Consider the following 17189-nt stretch of genomic DNA (forward strand, 5'->3'; position numbering starts at 1 on the left):
ATCTTCGACATGTCGTGGAGGCAGAGTTTCAGAAACTTTTTTTCCAACCACAGGGAAAGGAAGTCTAATCCCTCCAAAGTTCCACCCTGTCATTTTCAGCAGTGGTAGTAAGTACCTCTGAAGTTCTAAGGAAACTCTTCCTTGACTTCAGTCGATGCGTATGCGGTTTATGTTCAGATAGGGGATGGGTTTGTTCTTGTTCTACTTTCTTTCGCTCCTTATTGGCCGCAGTTTGTCTTCGAATGAGAGGTGGTGCTCTTCCTGCAAGGTGATGAATTCATTCGACAGGAACAGATCTCAAAGAACCTGTTATATTTCTTCATGCGAGACCTACGTCTACGTGTTTGGCATATGATGAATTATACCAAATAGGAAAAGCGTACCCTGCTGCAGAATAAGCTAATGCAACTGCAGAGGTTCGGACGGTTTCAGATTGACTGCCCCATTGGGATCCGACCAATTTTTTTTTTTTTAACAGACTGTCCCTGGAATCTTTCAACTTACAATTCATGCAGTGTCTCTTGAAAGTAAGAGATCTGCCCAGAATCACTGCTAGGTATTTTGGGGTTTAGCAATGTTACGACAAACCTTTTATAATGTGGTATTTTTTATCAACATGACAACTTGGCATGAGGCCTAACTTAAAATAAACATGTTTCATAACAAGAAGGTTCTGTAAGACCTGAAGATGACAGCATAGTCTGTCGAAACCAGCTTTTTTTAAATAAAGGAATATTTATGCGATCTTGGCTTTTGAATTTTTTTGCAAGTTAGACAAATCGCTCCTTCCGTCTTCTCACAATGAGGAAATTCAGTCCACAGACGTCGTTAGTTTCCTTTCACAACTGGTCTTATGTGTACGCTGTTTGATTTGCTCGCTGTAACCCATAATCAAAAAAATGGTTAAAATGGCTCTGAGCACTATGCGACTTAACTTCTGAGGCCATCAGTCTCCTAGAACTTAGAACTAATTAAACCTAACTAACCTAAGGACATCACACACATCCATGCCCGAGGCAGGATTCGAACCTGCGACCGTAGCGGTCGCTCGGCTCCAGACTGTAGCGCCCAGAACCGCACGGCCACTCCGGCCGGCAACCCATAATCAGTCGAGTTGGACAGTCATATGGAACGTCTGACGATGGGATTATATAACTCATAAATCGGAAAAATAATGTCCAGATGAATATAAAAAGTACAAACAGTTTACTGGAAAATTTCTAACATACATTATCGATAACCAAAATTGGAGAGATTTGAATATTGTAAAACCTGACAAATTATTTGCTACTACTGATACTGACAAATTATTTGCTACAAATACTGACAAATAATTTGCTACAAATGAAACTAAACTCCGAACAGGCCTCGGAAGGCTCAACGGTATCGACCGACCGCCGGGTCTTCGCTAGCCGATAGGCGTCACTGGATGCCGATGTGGAGGCGCATGTGGTCAGCACATCTCTTCCAGTTGTTAGTTTCATGACGGAGCCGCTACTTCTGAGTCAAGCAGCTCCTCAATTGGCCTCACAACGACTGAGTGCATCCCACTTGCCAACAGTGCTCGGCAGACCTGGACGGTCTCCCATCCAAGTGTTATCCAAGCCCGACAGCGCTTAACTTCGGTGGTCTGACGTGGACCGATGTTACCAATGTGACAAGGCTGTGGGCTGGATTATTTACAAGGAATGAAAAATCTAGTAGCAGTCGACCTCAGAGAAGATCATTTTAAATTCTGGATAAATGTACGAACACGCGAGGCAGTACTGACCCTTCGTGTGATATTGTATGTTTGGGAAAGCAATCATGTTTATAGCATAGAATGAGATTTTCACTCTGCAGCGGAGTGTGCGCTGATATGAAACTTCCTGGCAGATTAAAACTGTGTGCCCGACCGAGACTCGAACTCGGGACCTTTGCCTTTCGCGGGCAAGTGCTCTACCAACTGAGCTACCGAAGCACGACTCACGAGGTACTGGCAGAAGTAAAGCTGTGAGTACCGGGCGTGAGTCGTGCTTCGGTAGCTCAGGATGCCGGCACGGTAGCTCAGCGTGTTCGGTCAGAGGGTTAGCTGCCCTCTGTAATAAAAAAACTGAGTGAATGGATCAATAACGAACTTCAACGGGCGTCAGGTGACGTCCGCCACGAACAATTGAAACGAACACTAACGAACAAAATGAGATTTAAAAAAAAAAAAGTTGGTAGAGCACTTGCCCGCGAAAGGCAAAGGTCCCGAGTTCGAGTCTCGGTCGGGCACACAGTTTTAATCTGCCAGGAAGTTCATGTTTATAGCATTTTTGGATATAAAGACAAATTTTGATACTATTGAGCGGAACATATTCTTTGAAGTTCTGGAAGTTGCAAGCGTAAGTTATAGAAAGCAAAAGGTTATCTGCAACATGTACAGAGACCAGATTGCAGTTATAAGAGTCAAGTGACCCTAAACGAAAGCAGTAGTGAGACAGCAAGCATTTTAGCCTATTTCCGATTATATTTGATCCGTACTTTGAGCAAGCTGTGAAGGACACAGAGGAGAAATATGGAAGTGGATTTAAAGTTCAAGGAGAAGAATTTAAAACTCTGAGATCTGCTCGTGATACTGTAATTCTGTCGGAGGCAGAAAAGAAGGTGGACGATAGGATGAACGGAATGGATAGTGTCTTAAAAAGAAGTTGTAACAGGAATAGCAACAAAAGTAAAACATGCATAAAGGAATACAGCTGAACTGAATCGGACGATGCTGAGGGAACTGGAATGGGAAATGAAACACTTAAAGTAGGAAATGAACAGAAAACAGTGATCGAAGTACTGAATGGACAGAGCTCAATCAGAGACAAAACATGATCAAACTGAGACTAGTTTTTATATGACAGTCGCTGTTGAAGTCTTTGGATTATGCGAAGAAGTAGCCAGATCTCTACAAAATCCAAATTTTAACACAGCTGGAGCGAAACTTTCTGCAGATGTTATAAGAGTAGGCTCTTGTAAATCTTAGGCTTGTGTAAGCGTTTGATATGCTGTTAGAGAAAGCCAAGCATTATTCGAAGAACCTAAATTTGAAGGATCCAAATATCTTACGACCAAGAAAATTTCAACCTAGACTGATACAGAAAGAAACATCACATATTCCTGAAGAATTTCCTCATGGACGAAGATTCAAGAAAGGCGCATTTGAAATTCTTGATCTCTTTCCGAATGAGACTGACGACGGTTAAAACGAGCGAATATTCCATCACGAAGAGATACTTGGTGCGTCCTCCAAAACAAATCCTCCGTCTGCACTAGGTTTGGAACAGTTTGTTGGAATAAACACATAGCAGACTCAAACCAGCACAGGTTTCATGCGCGGCTAGAAACGCTGAGGCCCTTTGCGACTGATGTACAACCATGTAATGTATCCTCTATAGGAAAACAACTTATTGCTGAAAGTGATAGGGTTAAAGAACTGTTTCAGGAAATTAATCATCTGATTTGGTCATTCTGATTGTCAGTTCCAGTATTGTGAGTATCTTCTGAAAGACCACCCAGCGCCTGTTGATGAGTTAAAACTAGCCTCAGATCAACAACGGCACAGTCGTGACACACACAGCATCACGTTCACAAGGCTGGGCTGAGGAAATTAATCTTATGGATGTCACTAATGAATCTGTTTCTCGAACTGTGGAAAGAAAAGCTACGCTCAAAAATTGTATGTAGAATTTTTATAATGTAACAAGAAAGAAAATAAAGCCTTCAACTTTTTCAAAGAAATTATTATTTTCTTTTTTCCAATTAAACTGCGATGCGCAGTGCCCTAGTAATAATAATAATAATAATAATAAGAGCTTTATCAATAGCCGTTTGTTATTGTGGTTCACAGTCAATCTGAACTACTGCTCGTAATTGGTCTCAGAGAAAATTAGAACTAACGCCACCCCCAATTAAGCGATATATCTTTGAAAATTAAGGGAAGTAAATTGGGACCATATTTACGACTTTTAATGAATTGTTTGTCTTTGTAGGACAACAAATCACTGACTGCTAATGCCGTCCCATTATCCATATGAGACGCTTAGAATCATAAGGGCTTAATGCACACCGTCTGGACTGTGGTATGTATTCTTCCTCCTGACATCCGTTGATCTTATAGTGGACCAGCTTTATCTGTGCTGAAGGCCCACATTGTGAATATGAACATTCAAGAAAATCTGTCTTACTGATCCCTCTGTTATTCGCTTCCACAAGGGAACGTTATGTCCGTGCTTTGAACCCTTACGGTTTTGCTGAGGGATGTATGTCTTATTCACATTGGACGAAATGCGTGAACAGGGCTCTACCCCCTCCTCCCAGACAGTCAGTGAATAGGTTTGTCTCCCCACCCCCCAAAAACTGTGAGCAGGTTTGCTTGCCACCTCCACGACCAAAAAAATAATTGGTACGCCAATGTTTCATCCACTGAGTAGTCGCAAAGCCTCGTAATAGGCAGAGGACAACGGTGTGTCCCGCTGTGGCCTGCCCTCTCGCGGGCTCCAGACAAGCCGGCAACATTTGTACTGGTGCCAGGGCTGCCATCTAGTGAAAGCGAGTGCAACCCGGTTCGCTGTCTGCCTCTTACCCAGTGCACTGGAGCTACGGAAAAACTGGCTACACATGTGAATGAGCACTCTCCTCGGGTATAGGTCAGTTTGTATATAGTACTACAATACGTATAGGACATATGACTCATATATACCTGCTCTAATGTACTAAACTTTTCGGCACGCTACGTCCCTGGAGAGCTGAGTAACTTTACATATGTTATTTTTAAGTAATATTAATTTATGAAGGATAAGGTAGTAATTGCAATAGTGTAATTGCATTTGTTTTGTTTGTTGTATGTCACCGAGCGAGAGCAGACGAGACCAGCGCCTCACTCTTCCCTTGCAGCGGACCTGATTACCTCCTGTTACAGGAAACCAACCAGCCGACTGTTATAAACTGTACAATCTGCATTCATAAAGAAAAAATAAATACGTCTACATGAATGAAATGTTGTGAGATTGTAAATAAGTTCATCTATGATCATCTGTCGAACCCGCAGTGTTTGTTGTATCTGCCAAACTGTTCGAGCCATTACATGTACTGCATTTGTTTACGTCTGAAAGTTTTATTACACATTGGGTTGCGGTAACGCCTACTTGTGAAGAATATAATAAACTGATTCACAAGATTTTTGCTTTATATTATTGAGGATTTAAAAATGTATTTTGACTCTTCTTCCACAGAACGAAGTTGCTGGGAAATCGAATTGTGGCACCCGCCGTGTTCTACTCGTGAATGCAGTGGCAGAGTCGCACATCGACGCTGCGTTAAGCTGTTCCCATAGGACAGCAAACATCTCAATACTTTTCCATCTCTACCTACGTACAGTTTGTGTTGTACATTCCGATGACTGCACTTTTCAGGGCTTTTCACTGTTGTTAGAGTATTTTAACAAGAACGAAGTTAATTGATGTAAAAAACTGGATAGATCATAATTCCGTTATAACTCTGTAACAACCCACAGGTAACAACGGCTCTCTTTTACAAAAACACTTAATATAAATCTCTGAACAGTGATGTCGCTTGAGTTCGAGTTCACCCTTCACGCTGTGTGTGGTGTGTAGACGTATGATGATATCTGATCCAGCTACCTAGAATTACTCAATTGATTAAGCATAAAAATTAATGAGTAATAACTATGCGTCTTTCTTCTAGGTACTTATTAGTATTTGGTGTTCTCTATTATAAAAGTGTCATATATGCGGGCCTCTCTAAATCTACGTAAGTATTAGTGAGAGTTACACATAGTAAAATATGTGTACGCCTGATACTATATAAGTGTGTTTAAAGGCTATATGGGAAGAGTCGGATGACAAACACATGTTAATTTGTGGTTGAAGAACAAGTGTTCCAGAAATTACCACATATTCTCTGATTTCTTTATAAAATAGCACAATGCTGTGTACTGTGATGCTCTGCTGTAGCAATGAACAGGAAAATGCAATGAGAGTGCTTGCAAACTCCCATCTTCGTGTTCACTACGTTGGTTCGGAACTTCACTACTTACAAATATTTTTCTGTAATCGTTCTTCATTGTTATATTTGCGACCACTTCATGCATCTTCCCAGGTTCTCCTCAGGTTCTTGCAGGTTAAGCTACCCAGGAAAAAACATCTTGTCGTAAAAATTTTATTTAGTTTTCTTGTAGCTATAGAAACAGACAATGGTTCTCTGACTTTACTGCTCCAAAGATATTCCAGAGAGAACTACTCCAATCGACATGTTCTTACGTTATTAATGATTTTTGACTCATACATATTTTATTTTCGATTTCCTTATTTTATTTTGCCCCTATCTTTGTAACAATAATTAGATAAGAAAATATTTCTTGGACTGTTCACATCCTGTCTTTGAGTGAAACTGCTTCAGTCGCTGCAAAATTACACACAACAAAACATTATAACGGATCACTTTTTCGAGAACTGGCGCTTGCAGTAGATTACGAATCAAAATACACTACAGGAATTTCACCGAAAACAATTTCAAAAAAAATTTCATTTATTTATTTTGTCTTTAATTCATTCAGGGGAAATACTATTAGCAGGTGAATAAAGACAATGTTATTTCAATATGCACTGAAAAACATTCGTGTAGTAATCTTATACGAACATGGGCAGATAAACGAAAAACATAACGGGTTTCGAATATGGGTCGCAAAAGTGTGAAGACGAGATGCTAGCCACTGTCACACCCCTTGGGTTGGACCAGTCACTTGCTACGGTCGCAGGTTCGAATTCTGCCTTGGGCATGGATGTGTGTGATGTCTTTAGGTTAGTTTGGTTTAAGTAGTTCTAAGTTCTAGGGGACTGATGACCTCAGATGTTAAGTCCCATAGTGCTCAGAGCCATTTGAACCAAGTACCTCGAAAACTTCGACAGTCGTTTTCTCGGAAACGGTTGAGCATCTACGGATAAGCCGAGACACGTGTCCGCTTATTTTGCTCCTCTTCCACTGAACGAAGATTCCAGGAAATCGGGTTATGGCACCTGCCGTGTTCGCCTCGTCAGCGAAACCTGACACGAGGTCCATATTCTCCAGTTCTTCGTTAGCAAACCTACCCGTATTGTGTACTGTTAACGTACAATTAACACTGACGGAAAATCAAATGCAAGACAGAACCAAGCGATACTGAATGCAAGCTTGAGGACAAATACTAAAACGGATATTACAGTTGTCAACAGACGGTACTGTGAGTGAATTGGAGACGTTTGTATCCATAGAAGACACACAAATAAAATTTGCGGTGTTGTGCAGGTACTATCAGTGCAATACAGGTACAAAAAAAAAAAGATTGAATAACCAACTAAAGGGTCACTTTCTAACTGTCTAAGGGTGGAATGTCAGAAGTCGTGGTAAGGAAGGTAGAAAATCTGAAAAAGAAAATGAGAAGGCTCAATCTAGAAACATTGGGAGTTAGTAAAGTGAAATGAGAAAAAGACAAGGATTTTTGACCAGACGAGTGCAAGGTAATATCAACAGCAGCAGTAAATGGTGTAAACGAAGTAGACTAGCATATGCGAAGAGGGATTCCTGGCGTTAGCAAGTATATTAGTATCCAACATAGGCCTTAATTTGAATAAGAAATTTCTGAGAATGCACAGGTGGAACACAGCATTATAAGGCAGTGAATCGTGTACTGTGGCAAAGCCAGGTAAGAACAGAATCGAAACATTTGAGATTCATGGAAGCATTTCGAAAATTATGTGGACTGATAAGGTAAGGAATGAAAATGTTCTCCACAGAATCGACGAAGGAAGGAAAATGTGGAAGACACTGACAAGAAAAAGGGACAGGATGATAAGAAATGTGCCAAGGGATCAGATAATCTCTCCCATGGTACTACAGGGATCTACATAGAGTAAAACTTGTAGGGCAAGAGATAGTCCAGAATACATCCAACAAATAACTGAGGACGTAAATTGCAAAAAAATAAGAAAAAATGAAGACCGCTTCTGGCCCACCATCCAATACGCCAATGAAGAAGCCTTACTCATCGTTCTCACTAGCTCCGATGACGAGTTTGATCGCTAGGAAATAATTTGGTTTGCATGCACCTCCACCAGACCTTAGGTGAACAATATCCGCTACTTCCTCTCGTATTTTGCGTGTATTTGGCCCAACGTTTTAGTGAGAATCTAAACAAAACACATAGCTTGACAACGAGAGAAGACAACTGATGTTCAGACGCTAAGCAACAACGTGCCATAAACGTACCGCCTGTATCAGGAAGTTTTGAAGTGTAACAACGGTACAGGGCTATATTTAATAGCAGACCTACTTGTTGGCTTTGAGTGGTCGAGGTCAAGCCACTTTACCTGATCTCCGCTGCATGGCAGGCGAAAGTACGTTGTGCTCCCGCTTATGAACACTGATAATAAATGATTCTAAGACAACAACTCTTTGGGAGGGACTACGAATAACAGACAAATCTGGTAAAATGTTAAGATGTTGCTGGGGGCCATTGTCCTCGAGTTTCGTAGGTGTACATTAGTTTTATCAATTGCATCAAGTTACTAACTGCTTTTGTGAGAATTAGCGGAGCTCATGTGATAGTAATTCCTCACTCTCAACAGGGCACTGCGGATACGAACGAAAAAGTTACTGACACCTGATGTTAAAATTCTAAGCTTCCGCACCTTTGCTATGCTGTGCGACATACGTTTTATGAACTTTGCCACGCGGAACTTCAAATTAGAGAATTACAACCCCAAGCTAGTTTAAGATACTTTGGCAATCAATAACCCGATATTCTCCAAGACACAAAATAAACTAATACCACCGTCGCAACCAAACGGTCATCAACGACGACAGAACCACAACACTGAGACAGTGAATAATGGAAAATCCTACTTACCGACATGAGCTGGACTGATGGCATCTCGCCTGGCATAAGCTGGCCCTTTATCTACCATTGTCTAACAGGGAGACCGTGCATACTCGTCATCACCGATTTCGTCCAAATTTGTGATATATGCAGGCTTTGCTCCTAAATGAAAGTGACGGAAGTGACAGTTCCAGATGCTCAAGCGTTTAGGAAAAAATAGCGTTCTGGCACGGTTTGGAGGAGGTGTGAGGCAGTTATGGTGGCTGGGTTTCCTGTAGCGGTGGGCGCAGCGGTAAGTGCACAGAAAGGCAATCTGAGGGGCGTAGGATCGAATCGCTACGCTAATTTTTTTTTAAATTTTCAGTTTTTATGATACTAACACTGCAAATAAACCGAAGTAGTGATCAGTGCATTGTATTCATAAAAATCCTAAACCACCCGGCCATATTCAACTAAACTTGGAACACATATCCCTTACTTCCGCACAGCAATAGTTGTGAGAATAAGAACCACCTACCTCTCATAGCTCAGGAGATATGACATTTTAAACAGTGAGATGCGTGAAAAATTGCCGCATCATGCATGACGTATAAATTTTTTTACTTCTTTGCTACTAATTCTATTCACAACAAATTTCGCGGACTGTGTCCACATATGCCGCTGAATGTACTCACACAACAACACTGAAGAGCCAAAAGAGCTGGTACACATGGCTAATATCGTGCAGGGCCCCCGCAACCACGCAGAAGTGCCGCAACACGACGTGGCATGGACTCGACTAATGTCTGAAGTAATGCTGGAGGGAATTGACACCATGGATCCTGCAGGGCTGTCCATAAATCAGTAAGAATACGAGGGAGTGGAGATCTCTTCTGAACAGGACGTTACAAGTCATCCCAGACATTATCAATAATGTTCATGTCTTGGGAGTTTGGTGACCACCGTAAGTTCAAATGGTTCAAATGGCTCTGAGCACTATGGGACTCAACTGCTGTGGTCGTAAGTCCCCTAGAACTTAGAACTACTTAAACCTAACTAACCTAAGGACAGCACACAACACCCAGCCATCACGAGGCAGAGAAAATCCCTGACCCCGCCGGGAATCGAACCCGGGAACCCGGGCGTGGGAAGCGAGAACGCTACCGCACGACCACGAGATGCGGGCCCACCGTAAGTATTTAAACTCAGAAGAGTGTTCCTGGAGCCACTCTGCAGCAATTCTGAACGTGTGGAATGCCACTTCGGCCTGCTGGAATTCACAATGGACATGAATGGATGCAGGTGATTAGACAAGATGCTTAGGTATGTGTCGCTTGTCAGAGTCGTATCTAGACGTATCAGGGACCCCATATCACTCCAACTGCACACACCCCACACCATTACAGAGCAGCCATCAGCTTGAACAGTCCCCTTCTCACATGCAGGGTCCATGGGTTCATGAGGTTGTCTCCATACCTGTACACGTCCATCCACTCGATACAATCTGAAACGAGACTCGTCCGACCAGGCAACATGTTTCCCGCAACAGTCCAAAGTCGGTGTTCACGATCCCGGGCGAGGTGTTAAGTTTTGTGTCGTGTAGTCATCAAGGGTACACGAGTGTGCCTTTGGCTCCGAAAGCCCACATCGTTTGTGTTTCGTTGAATGGTTCGCACGCTGATACTGGTTGATGGCCCATCACTGAAATCTGCAGCACTTTGCGAAAGGGTTGCACTTCTGTCACGTTGAACGATTCTCTTCAGTCGTCGTTGGTCCTGTTCTTGCAGGATCTCTTTCCGGCCGCAGCCATGTCGGAGACTTGAGGTTTTACGGGATTCCTGATATTCACGGTACACTCGTGAAATGGTCGTAAGGGAAAATCCCCACTTCATCGCTACCTCGGAGGAGCCGTATCCTACCGCTCGTGCACCGACTATAACACCACCTTCAAACTCACTTATATGTTGATAACATGCCATTGTAGCAGCAGTAACCGATCTAACATCTCCCCCAAACACTTGTTACCTTATATATGCGTTGCCGATAGCAGTGCTGTATTTTGCCTGTTTACATATGTCTGTATTTGAATACTCATGCCTATACCAGTTTCTTTGGCGCTTCAGTGTGTATCATTGTGTGATACATCGTTCAAGAGATATGTCGTCATAAACCCTTAGATGCGTGAAACAATGTAGCATCATGCATGAAGTTTTAATATATTTCTTCTGTACTACTGAGACAATCCTACAGTCGAGTCAATTAAGGAAATCCCTGACAACTGGCAGCGCTTTTGACAGCTTTCAAACTACGCAGGGCAAACGGATTAGGCGAAAACATTAGCCGTCTACATAGCTATGAAGAGGCGTTGCCATAGAGACTTTTACAAAATCGCGTTGTATCTCCTGGACATGTAACTATAAATATTGTTTGTAATCAACTTCTGAGTTAAATTAAAATAAGAGAGAATTTACGTTCTGCATATTAACTTTCTTAATTTGGATACTGTGCTAATACTTTTGTACATTGTGCATATTCCATTGTTCGAATATCTCATAATTTCAAACGTGTTTTCCCAAATACTTGGAACTGAAACTTTTTCGATGTTTCGTTAGAAACACAGTTAATTTTTTGTTATCGTTTCTAAAGGAAAATTGGCAAAATGAATACCCGGGCCATGGCAGGTTTGTCGGCTTGTACTTTCATAAAAGGAAAAACGATGGAAAATTTGAGATTGCAAATAAATTTCCAGGAAGTGATTATTAGGCGTGCATGAGAACATCGTATGTTAGATAATTTTATTTTTCTGCAGTTCATTTACATACTTTGGTGTAATATTCATCGCAAAACCAGGGGATGCAGTAATTTCTTTCTTTCTTTCTCTCTCTCTCTCTCTCTCTCTTTCGTTGCAGTGGTTTACACAGTGGACACGCATTCGATAGGACGACTGTTCAAACTCGCGTCCGGCCGTCTAGATTTAGGTTTTCCGTTATTTCCCTACATAGCTCCAGGCAAATCCCTGGATTGTTCCTTTCAAAGGGCGCGGCCTATGTCCTTCCCCATTCTTCATGTAATCTGAGCTAGTGCACCGTCTCTAATGACCTCGATGTCGACGGGACGTTAAACCAAATTTTCCTCCCTTCTTTTAGAAATTTTCTCGCCATCTTGACGAATTGTAAGTGCCTCATTTTTAGAATTCATGGTTGTTTCGAAGTTTTTATACAAAACCAAATTTGATTTACGTTCATAAAAGGTTCTCTCTCATTGCAAAGTTTTTCAGCAGACCAGACGTAACACTTCTTTACGTCAAATATTGACGAGGATAGCTGGTAATATACAATGGAATGCATTTTGGTGCAATCTTCTAGGGATGTGATTTCCTTGTTTCTCTCTGTATGAGATAAAAGTAATTTTGATGCTTTTTGATCAAATTCTTTTGCTGGCGATAAAATTGAACATCGCAGGGTTGTATTAGCCGAGTACATATGGGGAGTGGGGGGAAAGAATCACTTTAATACTTTTTCACGATGGCAGACCTTCTTCATATTGAAAAATATCTTTGCGTAGTTGTAGATTTGCTTCTTCTCGCCACGAGGCAACTAACAGAAGGAATTTGCGCTCCTACGCACCTACACAGAGTGTTTCGTAACATCAAATGCAATATATTGAGCATTATCCCGGTTTATTTACAGCATAAGTAAGGTAAAAATTGAAAATAAAAAAAGTTTCTGCGTAGGTACTCGATCCCACAACCCTCGGATTATCTTCCTGTACTCTCTCCACTGCGGAAACCGCTTTCTGCAATATAGCTAATATAAATAGCTCATGCCTCACACAACCCGAGCCTCATACGCCATTTCTTTCTGAACTCTTGGACCTCTGGAGCTTCAACTTCTGTCACTTTCATTTCTGGTCAAGCCCTGTATATACCGTGAATCTGGACGAAAACGGTGATGACAAGTAGGTGCGGTATCCTCGTTGTTCAAATCAATATGTACATTATCAACACCCAAACAAATTCACTTTCTGCGCAACTTTACTTGATTAGACATTGTTGACTCAACATAATCAAAAGTAGAGCTTATTATAAGATGACCGTGGAGCTGAATGCGCCGCTCCTCCAATTCCAGTCACGTTTTTCTTCAACATTGACGCGACGCCCCAACTGCTGTCCGTCCTGGGCGCCATTGACTTCACACAATCCACTTTAAGAATTATTAATGCTTCTGATATTATACTACCTTAAATCATTCCTCCATTGGAGACATTCTCAGTTGGTACAAGTCACACTTTCTCCTACCTCTTAACTATGACAATCTGTAACTTTATCATGTGCTATTTTTCCCTCTCATTTTCTTTGCTCCCTTGGACTCTTCCACAAGGTCGAACCGAAGGGGTGTCCTTTGCTGCAAACTACATATTATTATTTAAGTCATGGTTAGTATTTCTCCACCAGCCATCAAAACTTCTCGACGCCGTAGCCTGAATTTTCGTCATGCTGTCTTGCGTTTTTGAAGGCACCAGCGCCTACTCTCCTCGACAATGGATGTCCACACTCCTCGTTGGCTTTCTTGAATTCGGATCATTAGATTAATTAAAATTCAAGTATCTCGTGATTCTTCACCCGGATCACGATGTTTTTACCAAACTTTGTCTAATAAAATTTTACATACACCTACATATGAGTCCACCTGGTTACATCTCTTCTTCATTACTTTACTGTAACAACTTGTCAACATAGCAACTTGTCAAAACTGAGATGAATGTGCACAGGGAGATGACGTTCTACTGCCACATCTCATGTTTCCATAGGTAGTATGACAGATAACTGCAATGTCAGCCCACAACCAGATATTACACTACGTTTTGGTTCAAATAGTTCAAATGGCTCTCAGCACTATGGCACTTAACTTCTGAGGTCATCAGTCCCCTAGAACTTAGAACTACTTAAACCTAACTAACCTAAGGACATCACACACATCCATGCCCGAGGCAGGATTCGAACCCGCGACCGTAGCGGTCGCCCGGTTCAAGACTGTAGCGCCTAGAACCGCTCGGCCACTCCGGATGGCACACAACGTTTTGTCAATGATGCAATTGGGGTGGCCAAAGTGTTCACCAAAACAGTCAGACCTAGCGTTTAGTAACGGTTTCTCCATGTAGAACAGCCGGCCGGTGTGGCCGTGCGGTTAAAGGCGCTTCAGTCCGGAACCGCGCGACTGCTACGGTCGCAGGTTCGAATCCTGCCACGGGCATGGATGTGTGTGCTGTCCTTAGGTTAGTTAGGTTTAAGAAAGTTCTAAGTTCTAGGCGACTGATGACCTCAGAAGTTAAGTCGCATAGTGCTCAGAGCCATTTGAACCATTTGAACCATGTGGAACACGCTCATTGCAGTGAAGAGTGTCCTAACATAAGACACAGGCAACTCTAAATGCCATTCCACCCCTGCTCTGGCCCTGCAACGTCCATCTTCTTTTTGCCTCACTTAGAGGAGTGACACACATGAAGGGATAAGATCAGCACCACATGTGTATTGGCCAGTTATCAATACTGTTGCTGAACATGTGTACTGCTCCTATGTATACACCATGTGGCGACGGTGCAGTGTTTTTCTCTATAGTCACACCTGAACTACAACTGAAAGTGAGTGTATGTTGCGAAGATTAGAGACGGAGTACAAGCTCGGATTATTTCAAGCATGAAGAAGGAGATCAGCTATGCCATTTCAAAGGAATAAACCCTGCATCTGTCTGGAGCGATTTAGGGAAATCACGGAAAACTTAAATCTGGAAAGCCAGACACGGATTTGAACCATCATCACACCAAATACGAGTCAAGTGTGCTAACCACTGCTCCACCTCGTTTGGTAGAGTGGTTGTTGACTGGTAACTAACGGGTTCTACATCTCCATCTACATGGACACTCTACAAATCACATTTAAGTGCCTGGAAGAGGGTTCATCGAACCTCCTCCACAATTCTCTATTATTCCAATGTCGTATAGCGCTTGGAAGAAACGAACACTTATATCTTTCCGTACGAGCTCTGATTTCCCTTATTTTATCATGGTGATCGTTTCTCCCTATGTAGGTTGGTGTCAACAAAATATTTTCGCATTCGGAGGAGAAAGTTGGTGATTGGCATTTCGTGAGAAGATTCCGTCGCAACGAAAACACCTTTCTTTTAATGATGTCCAGCCCAAATCCTGTGTCATTTCTGTGACACTCTCTCCCATATTTCGCGATAATACAAAACGTGCTGCCCTTCTTTGAACTTTTTCGATGTACTCCGTCAGTCCTATCTGGTAAGGATCCTACATCACGCAGCAGTATTGTAAAAGAGAACGGAGAAGCGTAGTGTAGGCAGTCTCCTTAGTAGATCTGATACATTTTCCAAGTGTCCTGCTAATAAAACGCGGTCTTTGGTTAGCCTTCTCCACAATATTTTCTATGTGTTCCTTCCAATTTAAATACCTAGATATTTAGTTGAATTTGCGGCGTTCAGATTAGACTGATTTATCGTGTAACCGAAGTTTAACGAATTCCTTTTAGCACTTCTGTGGATGACCTCACACTTATCGTTATTTAGGGTCAAATGCCAATTTTCGTACCATTCAGATATATTTTCTAAATAGTTTTGCAGTTTGTTTTGATCTTCTGATGACTTTATTAGTCGATAAACGACAGAATTATCTGCAAACAACCTAAGACGGTTGCTCAGATTGTCTCCCAAATCGTTTATATAGATAAGGAACAGCAAAGGGCCTGTAACACTACCTTGGGGAACGCCAGAAATCACCTCTGTTTTACTCGATCCCTTTCCATTAATTACTACGAACTGTGCTCTCTCTGACAAGAAATTACAAATCCAGTCATATAGCTGAGACGATATTCTATAAGCACGCAATTTCACTAAAAGCCGCCTGTGCGGTACAGTGTCAAAAGCCTTCCAGAAATACGGAATCGATCTGAAATCCCTTGCCAAGTTGCTTGTAGTGGATGCTCTCTGCAACTCCTCTTTTGCTGCACAGATGCCGTCATCGTCTATCCACGCTACCATCCATGCCGTCTCTACGGGCTTGTAGTCGAGATAGTGTCCTACACGCTGGTGTCTGATCCACCCCCGTCAATGAGGCCAGTCTGGCCCAAACAGTGCGTAGACACAGGCATCGTATACTGCGACCTGTGCAGCATGCTCAAACCAAATACAGGTCCGCCTACAAGGAGAACGCCTGAATCTGGGCTCGCACACACAACCGGCGTCCAGGATGGACCCAGGTGATCGTCATAACCATGGGAGTGTCAGCTGTTGGGTGTCACGGTCGGTCACGATGTTATGACCTGCCGCTGAAACAAACGCCGTCAGCTGACGCCACGTGCATGGATTTAAGTGTATTTTATGCATCATGGCACACCATCAGTGCTGCTCCGCCCTTAAGGTAGTAGAGAAGTCGCTACTACTGTATCGCGTCCATCTATGCACGTGACTTGCCACACACCTCGAACCCAACGTAGCATCAGCTGTGTCGACTGTACAATTTTCAAAACTGATGTCATCATACTGATTCCTCTGCTGCATCGTCGAAGTGCGTAGAAATGTCGTTACATCGAGGATGTCTTGGATAGTGGTTTGTATTTAACTATCGTAAAACTGGGCACCTATGTAACTGGGGTAGCCGGCTGGGGTGGCCGAGCGGTTCTAGGCGCTACAGCCTGGAAACCGCAACGGTCGTAGGTTCGAATCCTGCCTCGGGCATGGATGTGTGTGATGTCCTTAGGTTAGTTAGGTTTAAGTAGTTCTAAGTTCTAAGGGACTGATGACCTCAGAAATTAAGTCCCATAGTGCTCAGAGCTATTTGAACCACTTGACTGGGGTATTGTTTTGTGACGACAGTGCGCTACAGTTTTTTATTCTTAATTTTTGTAAGTCGGATCAACATTCAAAATAAAGATTTGCTGCAGAGCGTTCTTGCATAGTTCTTCCGTTAGTGGTGCGAGCTACAAGTGCGTGCATTATACTTGAGTTGCTCACAAAGCCATTTTCTAAACAGATGGAGAAACGTGTTTGTAGATTTCTTGGAAACTTTCTGCTATTGCCGATAACTCTGAAGAACTGACTGAATGAAGCTAAGTTGATATAAATAAGTTATATGTGAAGGTTATTCTGTATAAAAAAATTTCTTTCAGCCATTAGAGAGCGATAAAAATTATTTCCGTAGATTATATAGGCGACTTTTTGAGAGAACATATACCTGCAGATACAAGAATTCGTGTGATTTTGATGCCCTCAGCTGGGGCGTAACCTTTGTGACACTTACTGTTCGATAATAC

Source organism: Schistocerca cancellata, chromosome 5 (assembly GCF_023864275.1).
Source record: "Schistocerca cancellata isolate TAMUIC-IGC-003103 chromosome 5, iqSchCanc2.1, whole genome shotgun sequence".
In the NCBI taxonomy this organism is placed as follows: domain Eukaryota; kingdom Metazoa; phylum Arthropoda; class Insecta; order Orthoptera; family Acrididae; genus Schistocerca; species Schistocerca cancellata.